This window comes from Pelophylax lessonae (genome assembly GCF_965119305.1).
Source record: "Pelophylax lessonae genome assembly, chromosome: 2".
NCBI lineage: Eukaryota > Metazoa > Chordata > Amphibia > Anura > Ranidae > Pelophylax > Pelophylax lessonae.
This window is the reverse complement of record NC_138769.1, coordinates 399280504-399299736: the sequence shown is the minus strand read 5'-3', so window position 1 is coordinate 399299736 and position 19233 is coordinate 399280504. Positions and strand designations below refer to the sequence as shown.

The 19233-nt window shown below is 40.4% G+C and overlaps 1 protein-coding gene across 3 annotated transcripts in view; it reads left to right on the top strand.

The window, feature by feature from the left end:
• TPST1 (tyrosylprotein sulfotransferase 1) overlaps positions 1-19233 on the top strand; it is a 257483-nt gene that overhangs the window by 165125 nt on the left and 73125 nt on the right. For 2 of the 3 annotated variants that reach the window (XM_082245951.1, XM_082245952.1), the window contains one exon: positions 1530-2642. The exons of the other annotated variant lie outside the window; for it this stretch is intronic. The gene's annotated coding sequence lies outside the window, so the exon portion shown is untranslated. Of the gene's footprint in view, positions 1-1529; positions 2643-19233 lie in introns of those variants that run through there. 3 annotated transcript variants of the gene reach the window in all.

Below are 19233 nucleotides of genomic sequence, written 5' to 3'. Positions count from 1 at the left end.
GTCAGCTTTAGCCAATTATTTTCACCGCCCGTTGGCGGCTAATCCTTTGATCCGCACCTTTATTCAAGGGGTGCGTCATTTGGCTCCTCCAAGAAGAGCCCCATTACCCCCGTGGGATCTGAACTTGGTTTTGTCTGTTCTTCAACAGTCTCCTTTGGAGAATATCAGGGACTTTTCTCTGCTTCTGTCAACCCAGAAGGTGGCCTTTTTGGTGGCTATTACTTCTGCTCGCAGAGTGTCTGAATTGGCGGCGCTTTCCTGTCGCTTGCCTTATCTGGTTATCCATAGAGATAAAGTGGTTCTTCGACCTAATCAGACCTTTCTTCCTAAGGTGGTGTCTGATTTCCACCTCAATGAAGACATTGTGTTGCCTTCACTTTGTCCTAAGCCAAAGCACCCTAAGGAGTTTGCTCTGCATTCTCTGGATGTGGTTCGGGCGATCAGGGTTTACCTGTCGGTCTCAGAGCCCTTGGGGAAATCTGACTCTTTATTTGTCCTTACTGAGGGATCTCGTAAGGGTTCGGCTGCGTTTGCTGCGACCATATCTCAGTGGATCAGGCAGACAATTGTTCAGGCCTATTCTTTGAAGGGTCGAGATCCTCCTTTCCCTGTGACCTCGCATTCTAAAGCACTGAGTGCCTCTTGGGCTTTTTGCCATAAGGCATCTGTTTTCTCAAGTGTGTAAAGCGGCGACCTTGGTCGTCCTTTCATACGTTTACAAAATTTTATAAGGTTGATCTAATGGCATCCTCGGATGCCTCCTTTGTCCGCAAAGATTTGCAGGCTTCTGTTTAAAAGAGACTTGGTTTCTTTCTCTTTATAGGTTTTGACTTGTTGTCTTGTGGGTAAGCTCCTGTTAGTACTGGTGAGCTTTTACTGCCCAGTTGGCTACATTTTTTTGACCCTGGACTTACGTTAACAGTTTGGTTGCGTTCTTCCCACCTCTCATGCCTATACTGCTTTGGGACATCCCAATCGTAATGAAGCAAGGAGAGCTGCGTCTGTCAATGGACGATAGAGAAAATTGGATTTTTTGTAAGAACTTGCCATAAAATCCTTTTCTCTGAAGTCCATTGACAGACACAGCACCCGCCCCTCTATTATGTTGATGGTTGTGTTTTTTCACTGCTTGCTACGAAACAGCTTTGTGAGCACTCTGTGCCCGGGGTTATGTCGTTAGGGACAGCCCCTATGGGCGTGTCTGGTAAAAGCTTTTGAGCTTTTGCACTGCCTAGTCTACTCCTGAAGAGGGCGCAATCGTAATGAAGCAAGGAAAGCTACGTCTGTCAATGGACTTCAGAGAAAAGGATTTTACGGTAAGTTCTTAGAAAAAAATCAATTTTTTATTCACAATCATACTGCACTACATTTCTGTCCAGTGTGGTTTATTTAGAAATTTCCTAGAGTGTAGACAGATTTATGTACCATTGTTAAATACTGTATATTGATTGCTTTTAACATAATCACCTTGCATGCATTTACTTAAAAGTCCAGTCTAACATTTATTTTACTGTCATTTTATTCTTTAGGTGTCGTGCTTTCTGTCTGTGGAGTGGATCCATGATGATTCTTTTCATGCTATAAGCAGACTATGATGTGCATCTGTTGGCTGTCTGTGCTGCTTGGCATCTCTTTTCACATGGGCATGAGTCCACCAGTCCGCATAAAGGCACTTTAATGGCAGGAGACTCCCACCATCTAACAGTGGTGTAGTACTGTATATTTACCAGCTGTATCTGTTTTTAAATAACAAGAGAAAGATGTCTTTTAAAAGTAATCTACATCCTGAATTTTTTTTCTCGCTATGTGACCTCCAAACATTTCAATGCTGTGACGTCCGTTATTTTCTTTTAGGAAAATAGGTTGCATTACATTCCACATAGTATGTATTGAATAAATGTACCTTCATGTTTAGACACATAAAGTTGTGTTTCACCAGCATTGTATTAATGATCCATTGGTAAATTTACTTTAAGCCAATCATGAATGCTCACATTCAACATATTTGATATATGTTCATGCACTCAGTGGAGTTTAAAACATGGGTACGGGTTTTGGAAACCTTATAATAGAATGTATACTTGCAGTATATAGTAGTGCCAGTACTGAATTGATAAAGAATACATATTTTTGGATTATTTTTTAATGACATGGTACCCTTGTTCATGTCTGAGCTGAATACCTGGCTTTAGTAAGCCTGCAATGGATTCTGCAGTTCAGATGACATGTGTCGCTCTTTACATTTCCTTGGCTGATAATGTATATTACACTGTGGTTTTTCATTGGGGGACAAGTAAACTTTCCCAGTCAATATTCAGAGAGGAGAAAGGATTCGAAAAATTCCCGACACTGCTGTGCAGTGAGCTCCCCTTTGTTTTCTGTCACCTAATTCGTTTTTACCTAAAGTCAGGAACTTAAGGCATGTTAAGAAAGAATGTCTAGAGCGATTTTCAGTCCAACAATTGCCAAGCAACACTAGAGCCCTGGTGTAGAAATACATTCAACTTATCTCTGTTTAATTATTTTAAAAAAAACTTCCAAAGAAGTTGGGTTGGGTTTGGGATTTGAGAAACATGTACATTTACAATTTTATTGATTTTTTTGTATTTTATTTTTCAAAATAAAAAGCTCTAAACATGAAACTGTCTTCACTGTTTTTGTGTATTTAAATTTGTCCGGTTTAACAGTGCACGTTTTTTGTATTAAATATAAAATTTATAAAAATATTTACTGAAATTAATTTTTTCTCAGTATTTTAGGAGATGGATAATGTTTATTGGTATAGTTTGGGCTTTTTAACACAATTAAATCACAAATAGAATGCAGCCTATTTGTCCTCAGGATTCTACAGCTTACCTTGGTAAAGAATATGGACTCTGGCATAAATTACAATGGCTCTGACTAAATGAGAACCATGTACATATTCAAGACAACATTTTATGCATTTTGCAATAAATGATATAAACCCAAGGAGCAGTCGACCTTCAAGTTGATTGTATTTTATTTATACTGTGATTATGAATCCTGCCTGTTCCTGGTAATGAGTGGCCAATCCGAGTTATATGCCTTCCAGGCACCCTCATGACCACAGATGACTTAAAAAAGGACATAAAACAAACGTATGAAACGTGGCCATCTGATGCTTGTCCTAAGATGTTGATGCCACAAGTACCGGCTTGTGTTGCATTATATGATCATGTTTAGTCTGTTACGAAAAAAATACCATAGGGACCCTGTGTATTTCTGTGTGATGGATTTTTTATGTGTTTTACATGTTTTACTATTCATTCCCATTAAAAAAGCATTTACTAGAAACCATACTAAAATGCACTAACCAAGGTTTCTTTTAATAATAATAAACGCATAGATTTAAAGTGTGCCTGAGGCTTGGTGCTAACACTGCATCTCAGAAGAGAAAATCTCAATCTCTCCCCTGTTCATCACTGCATAATATACACTGCTCAAAAAAATTAAAGGAACACCTTTTAATCAGAGTATAGAATCAAGTCATTTAACATCCTGGGATATTGCTCTTGTCAGTTAAGTAGCAGAGGGGGTTGTTAATCAGTTTTAACTGCTTTGGTGGGAATAAAATTAAAGCGGTTGTATTCCTTGTGTAAAAAGAAAACCCTGCAGGACAATGGCATAATGTGCTAGTATGCAACGCTTACTAGTACATTATGAAATACTTACCTTTCACACAGTCACCCTGACACCGCTGAGGGTGCTGACATGTTCCCTCGGCGTCTCTTACGGGTTTGGCTGGAGCCTTGATGCGCGCGGGAGTTCACTTGATGGCTAGGAGCCGGAAAGGCGCTCTGAAGGTCCGGCAAGATACGGCGGACTTTCAGAGCGCATGCGCCGCTGCTGTCAGCGGCTGCATGCAGGGTGTATATCTCCTAAACCGTGCAAGTTTAGGAGATATTAATTTTACCTACAGGTAAGCCTTATTATAGTGAACAGTGTTATCCGCGCTATGGAGAAGGATAATGGTGTTTATGTGTATATACTACAAAATGGCTGCTGCCTACCCCTAAATATAGACTGTGAAGTCAATATTGAGATTATAAAAAAGTTAATGAGGTAATTGGCGCTGCCTGAGAAATGTATGTAAAACTGAAGTAAAATCACTGACTCGTGTACAGAAAATCTTCAAATGTAAACATAAAGTGCAACAATGCAATAACAGTGTATCCACACACAAATATATATATATATATCTACTTATGAAAGTAATAAGGTGCAATAGTGCAAAGACAGTGCGCACAAAAATGTATATATATATAATTGTGATGAAGGTGACCTATTCCAAAAGGTCTGAGCCGTGAACTACAAATAATAAAAATAGTAAAAAAAATTTTTGTTAATTAGAGTGATACAACCGTTGTATCATGCAATAAAAGCATAGAAATAAAAAGCTTATCACAGCACTAACACTTTTTATTTCTATGCTTTTATTGCATGATACAACGGTTGTATCACTCTAATTAACAAAATTTTTTTTTACTATTTTTATTATTTGTAGTTCACGGCTCAGACCTTTTGGAATAGGTCACCTTCATCACAATTATATATATATACATTTTGTGCGCACTGTCTTTGCACTATTGCACCTTATTACTTTCATAAGTAGATATATATATATATATATATTTGTGTGTGGATACACTGTTATTGCATTGTTGCACTTTATGTTTACATTTGAAGATTTTCTGTACACGAGTCAGTGATTTTACTTCAGTTTTACATACATTGCTCAGGCAGTGCCAATTACCTCATTAACTTTTTTATAAGCCTTATTATAGGCTTACCTGTAGGTGAAAATTAAAAAGCCCCATGACACCATCCGTCGTCTCATTAGGAGCATGCCCCGGTCTTTTCAGGCATGCATATAAGCACGTTGGGGCCATACAAACTACTGAGTACTATTTTGAGTTGCTGCAATGAAATTTCAGAAAAATGGACTACCCTGCTGCAACATTTTTTCACTTTGCTTTTCGGGGTGTCTTTGAATTCACCCCCTGTAGGTTGATAATTTTTATTGCTATCAAACGTTGTGGCATCCTTTCGCTCCTAACACATTACTCAGTCCATATCAGTATAGATAACCAGCATAATATTTTTCCCCTTTGAGATCTGATATGTTTTCAAAGTGTTCCTTTAATTTTTTTGAGCAGTGTTTTTGCTCTCTCGTATGTCTGCACTTGATAAAGGGAGGGGCTCAAGGCTGAATTTTACAGTGTTCTTGAAAGATCTTGGGGCGGAATTTGTTTACGCGGCAATAAACCCAAAAAAAAAAAAAAGTATTGTATTGCAGCTTACTAATCATTAGATGTGGTGGCTGCTTCCGTTTTGTTTGGTTGTTTTCCCCTCTCGGTTTTCACCTGGTGATCTGGCCAGCAACACACCACCTGTATTAGTAAGAGACACAGCTGGAGGAATAAGCACAGGAGGCACAGTAGGAAGCAGCATGGTCAGTCTGGGGGTAGGGGAGTTTTTAAATGTATTCGCAGATTTAGATGCCCTAACAATTAAAGTCAAACTCCAGCTCACACTTTATAATCCGTTACAGCAAACAGTTTTTTTTTTTTCCTTTTGGTATAAAGATTTTGCATGAATAAATGAAAGCTGATCCTTTTAATCACCCTTGCCAGTGTTAAGTGGTTTGTCTCATCCATGTAAACTGATACATTCTGCTGGAGAGCTTGAGCTTGTGAAAAACAACAGATTACTGGCCAGATAACCAAATGAAAATAGAAGACAGAAAGCCTGAAAATGAAAACTAATGCAGCTATCACATTTAAGAATTGGTAAGCTACAATACAATAAAAGTTTGTTGCTGCACTCCTGCTGCCATCTTCTATAGAGAGACATTGTTATTGGTATTATTATTATTATTATACAGGATTTATATAGTGCCTACATCACAGGTGTCAAACACAAGGCCCGCGGGCCTAATGCGGCCCCACAGGCCATTTCATGTGGCCCTCGCACCTCTCCTGCAACTGTGGCACGCCCCTTGTCTCTGCCCCCAGCTTGTCTCAGCAGTTGGAAGCAGAGGACAGAACTGCTTTGCCAGATCCTGTGCTTCTCGGTGCTGCTGCAGAAAGGCTCGTCTTTGCCCACCTGCCCTTCTCAGCAGTCTGCAGCGAAGAGGAGGGCAGAACTCCTCCTACAGATCCTGCACCTCTCTGTGAAGCCACCACACCACCTTGTCTTTGCCTCCCCTGGTCTCAGCATTCAGCAGACTCTGTAAGCTGACTCAAGCCCTCCTCTGGTCTTCCTCCAGACCTTGCACATTCTTCTTCCCAGATCCACCCACATCTTCTTCCTGGCAGTAGCACAAGGTAAGAGGATGCATTGTGATGTAAGGAAGGGTGGATGACTCTTGACTTATGATGGTGGGGGGGGCTCTTGACATCTCATGTAAGGGGGCGTGGGGTGCTCTGGACATCTAATCTTACAAATACAACTGGCCCTTTGGGGGCAACCATAATGCTGATGCGGCCCACGATGAAATTGAGTTTGACACCCCTGGCCTACATCAACAGGAACACAGTTAGTGCCTGGGTTATAGCAGCTCCTGTATTCGGACATGCAAAACGCCATCTATTATGAGTGAGTACCCCACTGCAGATCCCTCATTTAGCAATGGTGCATCCCAGGCACAAGCAAGCTAGGACAAAAGGAACAAATAGCATATACAGTAATCCCCCGCTACATCGCGGTTCAGTTTTTGCGGTCCCGGTAATTCGCGTTTTTTTTGTAATGTTATTTTACTATATAAATCATTAAAAATGAAATATTTTTGTGTTTTCCATAGCTCTTGCTCTGTCTCTTAGTATCTTTTATGTGTTTAAATGAGTTTCTATTGTGTGTTTAAAGACCTTAAAATGCTTTTACACGTACAGTGACAGTAAAAAAATCATAGTGTCTAAAAAAAATCATAGTGTCAAAAAATGCCTACAATGCATTTTAATAGGGTTTTTCTATTTCGCGGATTTTCACTTTTCGCGGCTGGGTCCGGAACGTAACCCCCGCAATGGAGGGGGGTTTACTGTATTCTGCAGATGGTTTACAGAAAACTCAAGTCACTGCTCAGGATGTTAGCTGTTCCCATGTCCTAGAGCAATGTCTTATTATGACATCACTCCTCTTATCTGACTCTAGCTCCCTCTCAGTCTGAGGCATGCACCATGTGTCCTGTTTACCAATATCATTGAAAGTAAAAGAAGATTTAAAATGTTGGGTTGTCCCCAGAAAAGTAATAGAGGGGAAATCTTCCAATGGGGACACTAGTTCTGGTGACCTGGGGATCCCCAAGGAATTCCCTTAATTGGCAGCATTTCCTCCCACTTCCTGTTTGCCTATGGGACAGGAAGTGAAGGTAAATCTCCACAATGGGACACAGATGAAAAAACATCCTCCCTTACTCTATCCAAGATGATGAAAAAAGTTTTGCCTACAGTTCTACTTTAAGGGACAGGTTTCTGCCTTACCCATTCTGTTCTAGAAATCTCATGCCTAGAAATCCCTAGTTAACACTTTTCCACTTTTCTGCAGTGAATTAACCATAAATTCCCCCATTGTCATCTCCTGTGTCACTCTGGGATCTTAACCTGGTGCTTTCTGTTCTTCAGAGAGCCCCACTTTGAACTTATTAGAGATATTCTGTTGGAAAACCTCACTTGTAAGGTGTTTTTCCTGTGGCCATCACATCTGTTAGGCATACTTCTGAGTTGGCTCATTCTTGTAAAGAGCATATTCTTGTTTTGCACAAGGACAAGGTGATTTTGAGATCAAAGCCTTCTTTTCTATCTAAGGTGGTCACTTCTTTACACCTCAGTGACAACATTATTCTTCCTTCCCTCTTTCCTGTCCAAAAACATGACAAGGAAATTACCCTACATTGTCTGCATGTAGTCAGGGCTGTTGCCAACAATCTTTGTTTGCAACACTAAGACTTTCTTTGTCCTGCCTGTGGGCCCCTGTAAAGGGCATAGTGCGCCCTATAAATATTTTGCCAGTGTCCATCCACCTAAAGGTAGCCTGCACATGTAACCCATGGTCTATGAAACAAGTCCTGTGTCCTGTACTCAAAGAAAAGGAATTTCCTATTTTTCTGGGTTACTATTTTTATTGTGCAAGTATTAGTAGCTGACTAAATATTTCTGCACACACAGGTTAGTTTACTAAGAGTATTGGTTTGAGACCATTTGCTACTGTTTGTTAAGTCAAGCAGTAATAAAACTGTATTTTAGATATCTTTGTTATATAATTTAACCACTTTAGGACCGCTCACATTGCTGCTACTGCGGCAATGTGGCACGATCCCATCCAGCGACGTAGACCTACGTCGCTGGACTCCTCCCCCTGTAGGCGGCGCTCGCGTGCCGCCGGAGGCGCGCTCCCGCTGTTTTCAGTCACAGCGGGAGTCGGGCCAGGGGAGGAGCGGCGGCGATCGCCGCTGCTCTTCCCCGATCGTCGGGGAATCTAGTTTGGAGATCCGCCCGCCTGTGTAAACAGAGCGGGCGGATCTCCTCAGTGACAGGGAGTGACAGATCGCAGTGTTCAGCATAGCTGAACATCCGATCTGTCCCTGACTCACTCAGTCACCTCCCCCCACACACGTCAGTAAGCACTAGGCATACATTAACCCCTCCCTCTCCAATAAAATTAACCCCTTCCCTGCCAGTGTCATTTTTACAGTAACAGTGCATATATATAGCACTGATTACTGCAGTAATGTCACTGGTAACCCCAAAAGTGTCAAAAATGTCAGTCAGGGGTCCGATCTGTCCGCCGCAATGTCACAGTCCCGCAAAAAAAAATCGCAGATCGCCGCCATTACTCGTTAAAAAAAAAACACCAAAAATGACAGAAATTTTTCCCTTAGTTAGTAAACGCAATAACTTTTGCGCAAATCAATCAAAATACGCTTATTGTGATTTTTTTTACCAAACATATGTAGCAGAAAACAAATTGGCCAAAAATTGTAAAAAAATTAGATTTTTACATTTTTTTGGGGGGGAATTTCATATAAAAAAAATGTTAAAAATATTGTTGTTTTTTCAAAATAAACGCAATTTTTTTGTTTATAGCGTAAAAAGTAAAAATCGCACAGGTGATCAAATACCACCAAAAGAAAGCTCTGTTTGTGGAAAAAAAAAAGACGTAAATTTCATTTGGGTACAGCGTCGCACGACCGCGCAATTGTCCGTTAAAGTCGCACAGTGCCGAATCGCAAAAAGTGGCCTGGACGTAAGACAGCAAAATCCTCCGGTGGTTACATAGTTACATAGTTAGTGGTTACATGGTAAAGTGGTTAATACAGTAATTCTGTAATAACATAAATAATTTTATTAAAACTAAGTGTTTTTTCAAGCAAGTCACAGTAAAGCTATTTTCCTGAATACACTAGATGGTGAGCAACATACCATGAAAAAAAAGGATTTACAGTGCCATTTGTGAATTTATGAAAACTCATATGCTTACCAGAATGAGCTAGAAGTGATAGCATTTTCACATGCTTAAGAACATAGGGCAGTCGACAGAGAAAGGTCTGCTAAGACTCCTTTTGCAGATTCTTGGATTGGGTATGGGTCACTGCCAACAAATAGGAACTTAGGTATTGAATGGCTGAAATGCAAGATGTAAACATTTGACATGACAGATATTTGAGATCCCCAAAGGTGGCCGTATCTGTTACAGATAGTTTTCAACAGCCAAGATGGAGAAATGCCAGGGATCCTGACTTGCCTGTGTATGGATAGTTTAGAGTTCTTTTTCCCACAGAGGATGGAGCTATTACAATTCAGTTTGGCTGGTTTTTTTTTTCTTTTTATGCATGTAGCACCCTCCCTGGTAGGTGCTAGGCAAAACATATGTGTGATCCTGTTCTGCTTATCAGGAGAGTCTGATCTGTTAGTTAGCCTGTCACATGCTTCCAGGTGTGACCTGTTGAGTCTGGGGAGTCTCCCCCACTGTATCCAATGAGGGACCTTGTTGTACAGTGGAGGAAACCTAGCCAATAGCATACCTGTGGGTGGGCATTGCTGCAATACATTCTGGGATTGGGAATAAATCTGGAGGGAGCATGTGACACTGTATCTTTGGGTGGGAAGCCAGGTCCCAAGAGGAGGGTGACAGCTGTCTCTCCTCCTGTTGCTGAGGAAGGTGCTCCAGGCAGTCAGCCTAGGGACCAGGGGTTGAGCTGTGTTGCAGAAGGATCCAGTGTGCTGACCAAGTGGAGCTGCTGGGCAGAATATGTCTGGAAAAACAGTATTGTGAGTACACAAGCATCTGCCCAGGGGGTCTGCCTAAGAGAGAGGGGATCACTCCAGAGGGGTCAAGGGGATCCACAAGTCATCTAACCCAGAGTGTCACAGTAAAGGGGGTGCCAATTTCTTAAGACCTGAAGATTAGAGGGTAAAAGGGGGCGCCAGGAAGGGCCCTGAAGTTGCTCAGGAGTGCAGTCTACTATAAAGGACATCTACATCAGAAAAGGAGTACCTCAGGGAGCTAAAAGGACTCTTTTACAGTTAACGGAAAAGTAAAGTAAGCGGCCTAGCCATGACTAGCTCAAACAGCGTTAACCAGCGTCAGTCATCGTTGACCAGCATCAATCAGCATTTTCTATATCGTCTCAGCATATTGTGCATAGTTCAGTTTAATTGGAGTATCCCACTCATCCCTTCTCCTATCCAAGTTCCTTATAAAATATAAAAACCAAAGAAACTGGACTGATTCCTGTCTGAGGTAAAAACACTTGGAAACATGCCAGAATGGTCTACTGTTGCTAATGGTAACCCAGGGGAACCCATAACCAGCAGCTCCCTTGGGAGTAGTGCTACATGCAGTATCTGTAAAACAGTAGTCTAGAATGGCAATAGCAACCAATCACATTCCAACTGTCATGTTCTTAGGTCAGGTGTAAGATAAACAAAACAATTTAAATAATATTCTGCTGCAACTCAAATAGAATTCTATCATTGTGCTAAACTGAACCTAAGTTTTTGGTTTAGTGCCAATAAATATGGCACCAATTGGGTTTAGGGAGAAGGGCAACATCTGTATCAAATAAGGGAATTATTTGATACACTTGTGGCCTGGACATTTAAAAAGTAACTGTGCCATGCTTATAAATTTCCAGATGTTGATGTCTAAACGTCTAATCTGCAGCACCTGCATGTCTTGTTGTTCCAGGCCTTTTCTGTGCAGTTGTTTACCAAGATCACTGCATTATTAACAGCACTCCAGGGGTAATGGAAGCAGCAGACTTCTGGAAGATTTTGATTAGGTTTTATATGTACATTAAATTCCGGCAATGCAATCAGCATGGTAATAAAAGAAAGACGAGCAGCTGTTGCTATATCAACAGCTTTCGTTTAGTGGAGAGCTTGTGCAGAAAATCTTTCAAGGTAATTATGTTCAATACACACGTACAAAGAAAGAATCTATCTTCAACCCTTGACACAGAGCAAGCTGAGCTCTAGCGTCACAAGAAACATTGTGTCATAATGAACAAAACATGACAGACCTTAACCTCCAGCTATCTAGCCTTTAAAATAATACATTCTGTACTGGATACACAAGGTTGACCAAGTCTGTATTAATTACATGTCTACCTATTGTTATTCAGGAGTTTGTTGAATAACTCCAGTCTTCTGAATATATATAATAAATGCTAAAAAAATAGTAGAGCAGGATAATGACCCTCCTTCTGATAATGTTTGAATGACTGCCTCTATTACCCAGAGCTACCAATTATATTCAACCTTTTTTTAACTGTCATCTCTCAGTGATAATTTAAAGTACAATTCTGGCCAGGCTATAGACATTCTGCAAACTTGAGGATTAATTACTCCATCGTGGCTGCAGCTTCAGCAGCCAAAAAGGGCTTGTTGTACAGTATATTTACTGTTTGTTATATATATATATATATGAAATTCATAGTCTGGTCGCTTTTCTTGGTTGCAGTTGAGCAACATATACAGTGCTTATTAAATATACTGTTGAAATGAATCATAGTATGTTGTTTATTTGACTGATAATATGGATTGCATATAACTATATATTACTTGGAGGATATATACCTAGCAGGATTTTTAATTTTGTCAACATATAAAACAACACAATACCAAGACCAGAAAACAAAAAAAGGCAAGAAAAAAAATAGACACCCCTTTCAACATAGGTCCTCTTTCTTGATATTCAACTTTCATGTTATCCCAAAGAATGTTACTGGAAAAAATGAACAAGGTACACTTCAGTAATCCGTGCCAACCTATCAAAATTTCATATACTGTACTCAGGTCTACTAAATGAGGATTTTTGATTGCTTGTTACACATCCCCATTGCACAATGCTTTACTTTATTGAAGCCCATGTGGATATTCTGACAAAATGAGCAAAGAAAACATGCCCGAAATGGAAACTGTTGTCCATAGCAATCAATCAAGTTTCATCTTTCCCTGGAGAAATTAAAGTACTGATTGGCTGCTGCAGCTTGGGTTAGAGATAAGTTCAGAGAATGCCAATGACCATCTCTTATCACCACCAGAGAATGCTTCCGGAAAGTCACTTTCACTGCTTTGGTTCTGGAGCCAGAGCTGGGTGTGTTGGAGCAGCTTCTGGAGTCAGAGCCAGGGCTTCTAGAGCTCTGGAGTTAGAGTTTGTTAAGGATTCAGAGCAAGCCAAGAGCTTCAACTGCTAAAATTGGCAAACACTGAGCACTGCTTTTTGTGTGCAAAAAAGGAATTTAGTGTTTTTAAGTGAAAATAGCGATTTGAAAAACATTAGCGCAACTATTGTGGGGCCTAAAAAAATCGGTAGCACCTTCTTTTTATTCTACTGGTAATGTGTTTTCAGAAAATACATGGTTTGAGGGTCTTTTACAAACTCTAAAGCCCCGTACACACGTACCGATCGTCGGCGAACGATCGGCCCCTCTTTTGTCCCTGGGCTGTCGGTGTCTGTTGAAAAGTGCGAAGACAGCACAAGAATTTTGTCCGCCGACTACAGCCGACTGCAGAAGTGATGTCATGTAATGGTTAACTTTCCCTGTGTTTTTTCTTTTCTGAGCATGCCCAGTCTTGCAAATCTGCGGTCTGTCGGCCGAATTCTGTACTGACTGGCGAACAATCGGCCGCTCTGGTGTCGGCATACAAAAATTTTAATGCTTGCATGACAGATTCTTGTAGGCAGAATGTGCGCTGTCGGAGGCATCATACTAACAAGCCTACAATCGGCAGATCGGTCGTCGGCCGACGCTTGTCTGCCGACGATCGGTACGTGTGTACGGGCCTTAAGAAACCTTCAGATTTTTAGAGAAATGTCTGCGTGTGTTTGGTTTTTACACTTTCACAAAAAGGCACAATTTAAAATAGAAAAATATTTATTATTAATAACTCAATATGGGTTAAACTTTTATGTTTCGTAGAAATTTTGCAGGAATTTTGTAAAATGTACTGTAATTGTATCTGCTAATAATGATTTTAGTGTATTATTAGCAAAAATATAGTTGTGATAAACATTTGTGCAAATATCATGGGGCCCTAAAAATCAGGTCTTTTACAAACTCTGAAAGCTGTAAGAAACAACATTTTAAAAAGACAACGGAAAAATTGCAAAAATGGTCTGGCCACTTGGGTTTTAAAGGTGGAGTGCAGGGCCTGGCAGCAAAAAGGTAAAGGTGTTGTGCAGTTAAATAGTTTATTTGATTTTCTTACTCAACATTAAGCAAAAAAACATTGATGTGAAAGTGAACTCAGAACAAATATTTTACATTAAGGCCTTATGCACACTGGATGTTTTTTTTTTTTTTGCTGCTGTTAGGGGCATCTGATTTTTTTTTCTGCCTCTAATCATCCCTGCGTGTTAGCTTATATGTCCATGCACACATAGGCATTTAGAGTTTAGTGGCAAAAACAAAACACTGCTAGCGTGTCCAGGAACAGCAGCATTTTGGAATGCTAAGCGCGTTTAGTGCTTGAGTGTTAAATTATTTCAGTGGCCAAAATAAATTATTATTCTGGCCAATGAAATTGTTTTGGCCAATCTGGCACTTGATGCACCAAAACGCATTATACACCTTTACAAGCATCAGTTGTTTTTCTGCTAAAGTGCTGCTGCTCCTGGATATGCTGGCGGCGGTTTTATTTTTCTGCCTCTAAACTCCTCTAAATGTCTATGTGTGCATGGACAAACATACTGTGTGCATGAGGCCTAATATGATCTTACACTCTATTGGCTGCCGTCTGATAACTATTTTCAATAGATTGCAACTTTCCTTGGAACCTTCTGCATCAGTCTCTTGTTACACAGTATCATGGCTAGTAACAAGACCAGTCAGGAAAATTGTCCTAATGATAGAGCGCTGGTGAGAGCTATGTAAATGCTGATAAACTTGGTAATAAGTGAAACATAAATCTCCTTGATGTTGAAGCCCATCTGCAGTCACAGTAGTTATACATTCTGACAGTATACTCACCATCTCTACTTTCATAGTTTTGCCTCCACTATCTTGTTACATTAGCAGACTGTATAGTCCCACCATCCACCAGAATTAGACCTATAGTACTCATTATTCAGCACTCAGTAACAGCACTGGTCAGACATGCCACCCATCTCCTTCTCTGCAATACAAGCATGTGTGAGGATGTTTGTGCCAAGGGGTGTGACAGCATGGAGCACTGCAGTGTGAGGGCAGGAAACAGCATTTTAAATAAGAAAAGTTATGTTTCTTTCATTTTCTAATAGTCATTATTCACTCATGGCTCTCTCCGTCAGATCAAGTTACAAGTTTAATTTGTGTTTTTAGACTGCACACACTGCGGGGGACATTTATCAAGCAACATATATGCCAACCAGACTGCCTCTCATTTACAACAGTATATGCAACAGTTTTATGTGCTTGCAAACCTGCACCTGAAATCATGGGTAGACAACTGAGATGCATTTATATTTTGTTTGGAGAGTGCTTTGCTCCTTATTAAACTTTAATAAACTTGAAACTTTAAAAAAAAAAGTTGTTGTGGGCACATACAGTATGTTACCAGGGTCAAGAAATACCTACTGCTCTTTGGCTATCAAATTGGAGTTGTTTGTCAACTGTCTGAGAGAGTGCCCTTTCACGGAACATTGTCCTGAGAGGTGACCCCTCTTGAAGTGGCAAAGTGACTTTCATGCATTATAGGGGGAGGGTGCAGTTGACTGACTGTGCTTCACAAGGTGCGTGATTATAATAACGAAAAGGAGCGAAGAAAAGGAGGTGATAAAAGAAAGAGGATAAGGGACAAAGACAATACAGGGAGAAGAAAGTTGGTACATGTAGAGGAAGAAAAGTTGGGGGGGGGTCAGGGCAGGGGGAAAGAGAGGGGGTCTTTAAGCTCTGGTCGGGTTCCAGGGAAACAGTGAATGCTATACACATTATTAAGTTCTAAAAAATTGCAGTACATTTTTCATGTACCATAATGTCCATCATTCTCTTTTTCACCTCTGCAAAATTATTAAGGCTGTTTCAATGCCTTAGCTAAAGTTTGCCTGGCTGCAAAAACAAAAAAGTCTGCCGATAAAAGTCCTTTGATTTAGCAGAGTAGGTTTGACTCCACAAGTGATTTGCACCTGGTTCTACTTAATATCTTGAAATAGGGGGCATTATCTTAGAGTTTAACAAAGTGGGTCTACTAGTATCCTTGTCTGTTTAACAGTACACTCTAGTACAACTTAAAAGTTAACTTTGAGGTGCTAACAGCTTAATAGTTTACTTTTGTAAGCATTGCTTCAGTGGAGGGGTCTCCAAACTTTCTAAGCAAAGGGACAGTTTACTGTCCTTCAGGCTTCAGGGGGACCGAACTGCGGCCAGTGGGAGTAGAAAATGCCCCGGCATCAGGGCGCCATCATTGGTTTTAATGGGAGGAATATTACCCTATTGTTGGTATCAGTGGGAAGAATAGTCCCCATTAATGGTGATAGTAGGGACAATGGTGCCCCATCATTGGTGTAAGGTTAGTGGAATAGTGCCCCAACGGCCAGATAAAGGCAAGAAAAGGGTCACATCTGGCCCTTGGGCCGCAGTTCGAGACCACTGCTTTAGTGCATCAGCCCACACCAGTTATATCTGTCAGTTAATCTGTGAACATGCCTGCTTGTGATACAGAAGAGAACTTTCAAAATTCAGAATACTTGTTACTTCTCACTTGAAGAAAACATGATGTAAAACAAAAATCTAGATGTTTCCCAACAGCTACTAATCAGATTCAAAGCTGTCTTAAAAGTTGACTGGTGATACAGAAATCAGAATGAGAAATTACACATGCCCAAATCCAGGAACTTCATTGCCAGCGACCCAGTAAGGGGCTCTCTGGCTGCTGTCAGCAGTGGATTATAGAAACAGATCAGATTAAAGAAAACTGAGTGCACTTTTTAATTTAAACACAGTCACCGGGCTTTCTGGGTGAGATTTCTAGTGCTCTGGTTGTTTTGTTTTTCAATTGCCTGGACATGCTCTTTTAACCATTTAATAAGTAAGACAGTATAACCATACGGGTAATAGAGAGAGAAAACTAAGGCCCCTTCCATATGGAAGGCCAGGGGACAATAAAAATAAGCCCCCGACCACACACGTGAAATTTAATATACAGCCGAAGGGGACTGTTTACATGCTGCAGCTGCAAAATTAACACAGCTTGTCCAGTTCAGAGGCAGCAATTCCTATCAAACTCATCTATTGAAGTCAAACTCGGCTGCCACGTGTTAGTCCCATTTAAAAGTGTAATTTGGCAGGAAAAAAAAAAATAGGCATTAAGAGGGCAGCAGGATTGCCTGGTAAACGCATGGAAGCCGCTGCTTTGCCTCTGTCTGAAAAGTCATCTACTTTGGATCGCTTTTAATAGTATGCTGTAGTGAGAATCTAGTCCCAAAAATGAAAAAGCCCTCAAACCAAATCAGTGCATAGCACAGTAAAGCTGTCTAGAAGGTATTCACATATCTCATTGTGTTATATACCCCAAACATAGGGTTATTCCTCATTTCTGGACAGTGGGCAGAGTAATCCAAATATAATCATTTACTAAAGATGTGCTTTTTTATTTGTGATTATTAGAGGAAAATTAGATCACAACTCTTTTATGTAGAAACACAAAAAAATGCCCAATGGTTTACAAATGTTTTCTAACAAATCTGTGTCATGCCATATGTGCAAATAAAATACTGGTAGGATTCCAAAATGCTGGCACTGGCAGATGTCCTCTCTAAGGGGACACAAGAAATGTATGCTGAAATAGTTCTCATTTTATATAAACATTGGAATTACCATGAAATGCTCTGCAACATGATTTTATTATAAACCACTACTTAGGAGCTCAACATATAGCTGAAAAGAACATCTGTTCATATCTGTCTTCAGAAAATGATTTTATTTGAGCTCAAAATCTTTGCTTGTGAGGTCTTCACGCCATGGTTGGGATGGAAACCAGCAAAGATACAAAAATGTGAAGATTACAATAACCTGGTCTATTGAAAAAGTAGTATTTATTTGCACATTAGTGTTATGCACACACTGTAACTGGAAGAAAGGAAGAAAACATAAAACCTTTATGATTATACTTCTATTTTTCCTGCAGTTCTGGGAAATCTGCCGCCAGCATTATAACCATTGCCTTACTTTTTGTTTTATGAGCATTTGTTGCAGGAGAAAGAGTACAAAAAAGGTAGTATAGTATCTGCGTAATGTATGTAGACATCACCATAATGGTTCCATACCTGCAACCAAAGCCCGCTACATATTTACCGAAAGGTGGCCAGTTTAGAAGGAACCAAACAGGAGAAAACACAGGCGCCTCCTAAGTGTAGCATTTTGAAAATGAATTGGGGTTAAAAAAAATGCTACACTTTGGAGGCGTTTGTGTTTTCTCCTGTTTTGTTCTTTAGAGTTACTCTCACAGGAGCTGCCACTACAGTGAGCACCAAAGAGTCTTTATGGACTTCTCCTTTGATCTCTTTTACAAATTGTGACCTTGTGTCAAGATCTCCAGGATCTAACATGTTGCCTATGTTTGTGCCAATACTGTTGCTAGGTTTAGAAGGAACCAGCTGACTTTCAGTAAATGTGTACTGCTGTCTGTTCAATAGAGGCCAGTCTAGCAACTGCTTTCTGTTGAACATTCTTGCTGAAAATCCAGCATTCGATCAGCGTTTGCAGCCAATGGCTGCAGCGCTGGTCATTGTATTCTGATGGGGCGGAGTTCCCTTGTCGGAATATAATAGCAGAGCAGGAGAGATCCCTGTATCAACACAATGATTTGATCTGTTGGGTTTTTTTTCTCGTTCAACCTGCTGGCTAACCGAACAAAAAACTGAATGTGTATACCTAGCTTAAGGCAAATGTATCTGTACCTATTGCTATTCTTCATATAAAATTAACAATATACAATGTGAAGAATGTTCAATTTTCTAATCATTAGTAGAGTCAAATTGACATTGGTTTTCGAAACCTGTGATGAGAAAATTCAAAGGAGCAGAATGGAAAATTCTTTCTGAACGAATTAACCAGTGAATATGGTTTTTATTCAGGAAAGCCAATTCACCCCAAAACCAAATTGTGCCACCCATTCTACCCAATTAGCCAGCCTTAGTATCACAATAGCAGGATCGAATGTCATAGCCACACAAGTGTCAAGACATGCTGAGGCTGGGGGCATGAATCATTACCACTAGATGTAGCAACTGTTACCCTACTCTGCCAGCAGCTCAGTTTCAGGTTCATGGACCCAGAGTGGGTGATCTGTAAATACACAACACATTATTCAACCAGCAACATGCACAGAGTGTGCTTGACAATATTGAGGAGCCAGACAGATTGCACTGATAGGAAAGGTCTTGCCTCTGGTATCTCTATCCCCCTATGGTGGCTAAGCAGTGATTTGGCCCTGGTATCATCAGAACTAGAAAGACAATTTTAGGCTCTCTTTTATGATGCCAACCTAAATATCAGACTGGGGTTTTCATAGAAAGGAAGCCTGCTTTCCTTTAAACCACTAACCTGTAGCTGGGGGTTTTAGGCTCTGCTGCACCTCACATGTCCAAAGCAAGCACTATTAAAAATTAAGGTTAAAACAATTAGGTTAAACCCTTTGACTATCAAGGATTTGTCCTTTACATTATGGCGCAATGGCGTATCATCCATGTTGTGGAGGGAGAAGAGACAGTTGTGGGGAGAGGAGGGACAGTTGT